Source organism: Pyxicephalus adspersus, chromosome 4 (genome assembly GCF_032062135.1).
Source record: "Pyxicephalus adspersus chromosome 4, UCB_Pads_2.0, whole genome shotgun sequence".
NCBI lineage: Eukaryota > Metazoa > Chordata > Amphibia > Anura > Pyxicephalidae > Pyxicephalus > Pyxicephalus adspersus.
Genome location: NC_092861.1, coordinates 8,293,535 through 8,299,788, shown reverse-complemented (window position 1 = coordinate 8,299,788; position 6,254 = coordinate 8,293,535). Strand labels below are relative to the sequence as shown.

Here is a 6,254-nt window from a genome sequence, read left to right as displayed (position 1 = left end):
CCAAGATTTTCAGTGGGTGCCTTTGGGTCTTGATTTTAATCTCTGCATGCTTCCATTCGCCTATTAGTAGGCAACCGCATTTTTCTAGATTTAGCTTGAAACCGGAGCCACCGCAAAACAATTCCGTTTGCCATACCACTCTATTAGTAGCTCTTTCTGTAGTGCATAAGATCGTTACGTCATCCATGTATGACAAAATCTTAATTTCCGTACCGTTGCCTCCAGGTAACTCCACTCCCTTGATGACTTTATCATTTCTTATCATACACATAAGAGGTTCCAAAGCGCAGATGAACAGGATAGGGGAAAGAGGACACCCCTGCTTTACACCTGACATCATTGACACTTCCTCTGTCAGAAATCCGTTAACCAAGATTTTACTTGATGTACTTTCATATAGACTTTTAATCCTGTTTATCATTTCAGGGGGGAAACTCATCGTTTCAAGGGTATTCCACAAAAATTCGTGCGACACTTTATCAAAAGCTTTTTGGAAATCTAAGCTCACCAGAGATAGATTCTGATTTCTTTCTGACATCCAATTGATAATATCTTTTAGCAGGTTTAAATGCTCGTGAATACTTTTCCCGGGTATCCCGCATATCTGGTTTCTATGTATCACTTTTGTTATCACCGCTTTGACTCGACTCTATTCACCAAGATTTTCGTGTATAATTTGTAGTCAGCGTTTAACAAAGTAATCGGTCTCCAATTTTTTAAGTCGTCCAGATTTCCCTTTTTGAGCAGTAACGTGATAATCCCTTTTTTCCATGACGTTGGTATTTCATAGGATTTAAAAGCATTTTTGATTATTTTTGTTAAATCTTCACCAATCTGATCCCAGAATTCCAAATAGAACTCTATTGGAATCCCATCACTTCCCGGCGACTTATTTTTCCTACATTCTTTCATTGTTTTTAGCACTTCTTCTTGGTTTATCTCGATATTTAATTGGATTTGATCTTCTTTCCCAAATTTCATATCGATATACTTCAGATTTTCTTTCATTATATCTTTTTCAATTCTTTTCTTTTGGAACAAATCCGCGTAGTATTCTTTAGTTTCTTTCAACATTCCTTTTATTTCTTTTTGCCCATTTAGGCTTTTAATTGCTTGTTTGGCTTTGGTGCATTTTTTAAAGAAAAATCTAGAACATTTTTCTCCATGTTCCAATTTCTCCAACTTTGCTTTGTTCATAATTTCTTTCCCTTTTCCTCGTATCTCTTTGTTTATTTTATTTTCTATTTCGGTTAAGAGGTCTTCTACTTCCACCCCACATTGCTTTAGATTTAGCAATGCTTGTTTTTTCGTATTAAGTGTCTTGAACCACTTTTTCTTCCTTTCTCCTTCCTTTTTTCCTCTTTCTAGGAAGAAGTCTTTAATCTTCGTTTTAACCCAGTCCCACCATTCATTTTGATCCGGATAGTTTTTTTGTTTGTCCTTCCACTCTTTATAACTTCTAACAAAATCTTCTTTTATTCCAGGTATCTCAAGAAGTCTCGTGTTCAACCTCCAAACTCCTGGCCCCCTGTTGGGTCCTGGTAAGTATATGTTTCCTTTTATAATTTTGTGATCCGAGAATATGTTTTCTTCCAGTATCATATCTTTAACTTCTGTTTCGTCCCCAACTAGTAGAAAGTCAATCCTCGATTTACAGTTTTTAGACATCCATGTATATCCCGGCTCTTTTTTATTTTTACTTCTCCATACATCCTTTAAGGAAAGGTCTTTTATTATTCCTTCCAGGATTTTTGACGACTTGTCATGTTGGTCCTTTTTCTGTGTTTCTCTTACTTCCCCTTGCCGTATACAGTTGAAATCTCCTATTATTACGGTTCTTCCTGCTCCAGGAATGTAAGTTTTGACCTTCTCAAAGAAGGTTACTCGTTCTTTTTTCTTGGCCGGTGCATATATCACGAGGATTCGTAGGAGTTCGTCTCCTATTTCCACATTAATCACCAAGGCTCTTCCTGGTTCAATTTCCATAAAGGATTTGATCTCGATCTCTGATCCTTTAATTAGGACTCCTAAACCGGTTGTCTTATTTTGATTGTCGCCAGACCATATAGATCTGCCGAGTTTCCACTCATCTCTCAAATCTTTGTAAGTTAACTGGAAATCAATATTGCATTCTTGCATGCAAAAAATGTCCCAATCCGAGTTTGCAGCAAAATCGAAAAAAGATGCTCTCTTCTCAGGAGCTTTAATGCTCCTTACATTGAGAGAATTAATTTTTAATACTCTCATTTAAGATGTAGAGATATCATCATCCGCTTCATCACCTGTTTCGGTAGTTTCTGAGTCTATCATTTTTTCTCCGCTCCCTCCAGGGTCTATTACATCACTGGATGTGCAGTCCATTTCTTCTTCTTTTACCTTCTCTTCCTTTGAAGGTTCTCTTTTTCCTCCTCCTTCCCTTTTCAATTTTTTTCTGCTTTTTGACCCTGATCCTTTTTTTGCTTTTTTCCTCCTTTCTCCTCCTTCCTCCTCCTTTCTCCCTGGGACTCTATCCACCTTTGTCCCCAGGGCTGGACTCGCTACCTCGTCCATACTTTCACTTACGTATTCACTTTCTTCTGCAGGACTCGACACTGGATGTTCGGCCCCTTCTATTTGGACCATCACCTCCACCTTCGGCCCCGGAGGGACCTGTTCCACCTCCTGGACCATTCCAGATGCCACTATCTCAGCCGAGGGTAAAGGTAAGTTTTCTCCCACTTCCGTTTTTCCTTCCAGCGCCTCTTTATAGCTCTTTTTCATTGAATCCTTTTGTGGGCAATTTCTGAAAACATGGCCACTCCCTCCACAACCATTGCATTGTCTTGCATTCCCGCACTCCGTTGTGTCGTGGCTTGTGTCCCCACACTTCCTACAATGGGGTCTTTCTGACCTGCAATTATTCCTTGTGTGGTTATACTGACCACACTTCGTACAGAAGTTGGGCATCCCATTGTAGAACAGGGTTCCCCTGTCTTTCCCCAGCGTAAAGAACTGGGGTAGGTGTAACAATTCGTTGGTCTCACTGTGACGTCTTAATTTAACCATGAATTTTAATTTCCCATTCCATAGCTTTTCAGAGTTGTAGATCTTTCCCAAAGGTTTCACTTCTACACAATATCTTTTCAGAAAGAGGTAGATATCCTCTGCTGGCACAAAAGGGTTATGCATATGCACAACTACTGATACATCCTCTTCTTCTGTTAACAGTCGAAAGGTTAGGCCATTTAATTCTTGGTTATATACATTACTTCTTAAATTGCCCACAAACTTTCTGTAATGACTTGCGTCCATAAAGGACAAAAAGAATTCTTTTCTTTTGAAATCTTTCAGACATAGAATTTCTTTTCTATCCACATGCAATTGCTTGATACAAATTTCATTTACGAAATATTTTACATGAAATTTTTCTTCAAAATTTTCACTAACCGTGACAATCGTTGTGTTTTTTACCCTCGGCTCTCCAGAGACAGGGCCAGTGATCTTCGGACCGAAATCCGCCATCCTTCGAGTCTCCTCCAACAAAGAAAACACCGTGCTCAGAAAAAAAGATCCTCCACGGTCGTCGCTCCTTCTCTTCCCATCCTTCCGGATTCCAGGTAATAAATGAAGAATAAAAAACCAAATCCACCAACCCCACCTTGGTCTTGGCCAAAAGGCCGAGAAGCGATAACCCATTAAGGGCCCCAGTATGGGCCGGTCGTAGTGAGGGGAGAGGCCAGCCGTGTTTCCCAGATGCCCGGGCACACCCGGCCGGCAGGTGCCCGCCTCAGCATCTGCCTGTTTTGCATGTCCCCGCCTCCAAACGCCAGTCCGGCCGGGCACCGCCGCTCCAAGGAGAAGAGCCTTGGTGGGCTTAAAGCTGGGCTGGCTGCTTCTGCTTCAAGCAAGCAGGGGAGGGAGGGCTTGCCTGCTGCCTGAAGCATTCCTCTGAGGTGGATCCCAAATCCCCAAGGCCAAAGGTTTGCCAGTCAGATGTGACTGACACCTGACTGACTGGCATTTGCAGCCATTTCTTCCTTCCTGAGGAGGATTTTGTCTTGTTCTGTCTTTGGAGTACCAGATAAGAGAGTTGCACCGCTCCTGGAAGCACTGCAATACCAGGGCGATGCGTGGAGTGGACCGAGCAAGCTCTACTTCCATCTCCCTGTCCCCAGATCAGGGACATATCAGATATTAAACTGATAAGAACAGATTTTTTTTTAATTCTTTATTTAAAAATTCACAATAAAAACAGATAAAATAAAAATTTACATTTTCATAATTCAAAAAAACATCATAATCATACTTTATATTAATACAAACAAAAATAAAAGTTTTATCATTTTACTTTCATATCATTACATTAGCAAAAATCAACACATCACTTATATACATAACCACCCCCACATCCCACCCAAAAAACTTTATTCCACCCCTCAAAAACAAACTTATTTGCATAATCCCTCCCAAAAACAAACACATTCCATATAAATTTATCATACCCCATACAAAACATATTGTTAAACTAATCCCACCCACACCTCACCAAAAAAAAACTTTATTCCACCCCAAACAATATAATTTATTTACATAAATACACACCATCCTTCCATCCTTCACACCAAATGTTCACACCAAAATCCCAGTCCCAGACATCTGTTTGTTCTAAAAAAAAACAAAAACACACATGTTAATATAAACAAAAAATACTGAAATCATACCCACTCCTTCCATTTGTGAAACATCCATTTTTCCTTTACAAACTCTTCCCCTTTTTTACACAAATCATAATAAACATATAAAAACAGTTTACCCCGGACCATGAAAGCACATTCTCTAGAGCTTATCACAATTTTCTTAACTATCAACATATTTCTTGCATCCCACAAACACTTCTTCAAGCAACATCCAATCATCCACATCACTCTCTTTACCTCATCTTCTATACCTGACCCATAAATTAACATATCAAAAGTCACACATTCTTTACCAGTTAATCCTTTAATAATTTTTCTCAATTCCAAACGCACTTCCTGCGCAAACACACATCCCCACATCACATGATCCATACTCTCAGTTCTACCACATCCTACTCTTGGACACACTTCACTGTCCACACACCTCCTCCTTCTTTGAAACTCCCGTGTCGGTAAGCACCTATGTACACACATCCATGCCACATCTCTCTGCCTATTTTCAATTTCTTTATTACTTACATTCCTCCACACTTCCACACACTCCCCCATCCCTACAACCCCAATCATCTCCATCTCTTCCCTCTGTCTCATCTTTAACATCACTCTTTTCCTAACACACCACTCATCCCCTATTACATCCTGCAACTCATATCTCCTAATGTACCTCTCAACCCTCACATAAAACCACGGAGATACAAAACATATCGGCTTATCAATTTGACCTTTCCATAGCTTACATCTTCTCAACACGCCACCTCCAGCATATCTTATCATACATCCTCCAATCTCATCTTTTCTACTCAATATCACACATTCACTAACATACTTCACTCCCAAAAACCTTTCCACATCCACCATCCCTCTACCACCATTCACTTCCAACTTAACTACCTTCTTTCTACTTAATTTCTCCATCCTAGAGTTCCAAAAAAAACTAAACCGGTCTTTTATGATTTTCTTCAAAACCCTATCTGGAGCAGGAAACACCAGAAACAAATATAATAAAATAGGCATAATCACTGCCTTAATCACTAACACTCTACCTTCCATTGTCATACTCCTCATGCTCCACAAACCCAACTTCTTCCGTACTTTCCCACTCACATCACACCAACTCTCTCGCCCATACAAATCATTATCGAATTGTATACCTAATATTTTTATACGTCCTTTACATTCTTTCCACCCACTACTCTCAAACCTTCTCCATACTCCAAACAATTTACACTCACTCTTCTCCATATTTACCTTAAAACCACTTATACTGCAAAACAAACTTATCAACAACCTCACTCGCCTCAAACTTTCTACATCCCTACATACCACAGTTACATCATCCATATATCCAATTACTTTAAGACATCTTCCACTCCCACCAGGAATCTCTATACCTTTCACACACTTATCATCCATTATCATCCTAATCAAAGGTTCTATTACACATACAAACAATACAGGCGATAAGGGACATCCTTGCCTTACCCCTGACTTTATTTTTATTTCTTTTGATAACCATCCATTAACCACCACTTTACATCCAATATCCTCATATAAACTCTTTATCCACCCCAACATCAT

At 39.6% G+C, this 6,254-nt stretch overlaps 1 pseudogene; it reads right to left on the bottom strand.

Annotated features, from left to right (window-relative positions):
• Positions 1 to 4,064: 4,064 nt before the first annotated feature.
• On the bottom strand, positions 4,065 to 4,238 carry LOC140330277 (U2 spliceosomal RNA; annotated as a pseudogene).
• Positions 4,239 to 6,254: the final 2,016 nt, after the last annotated feature.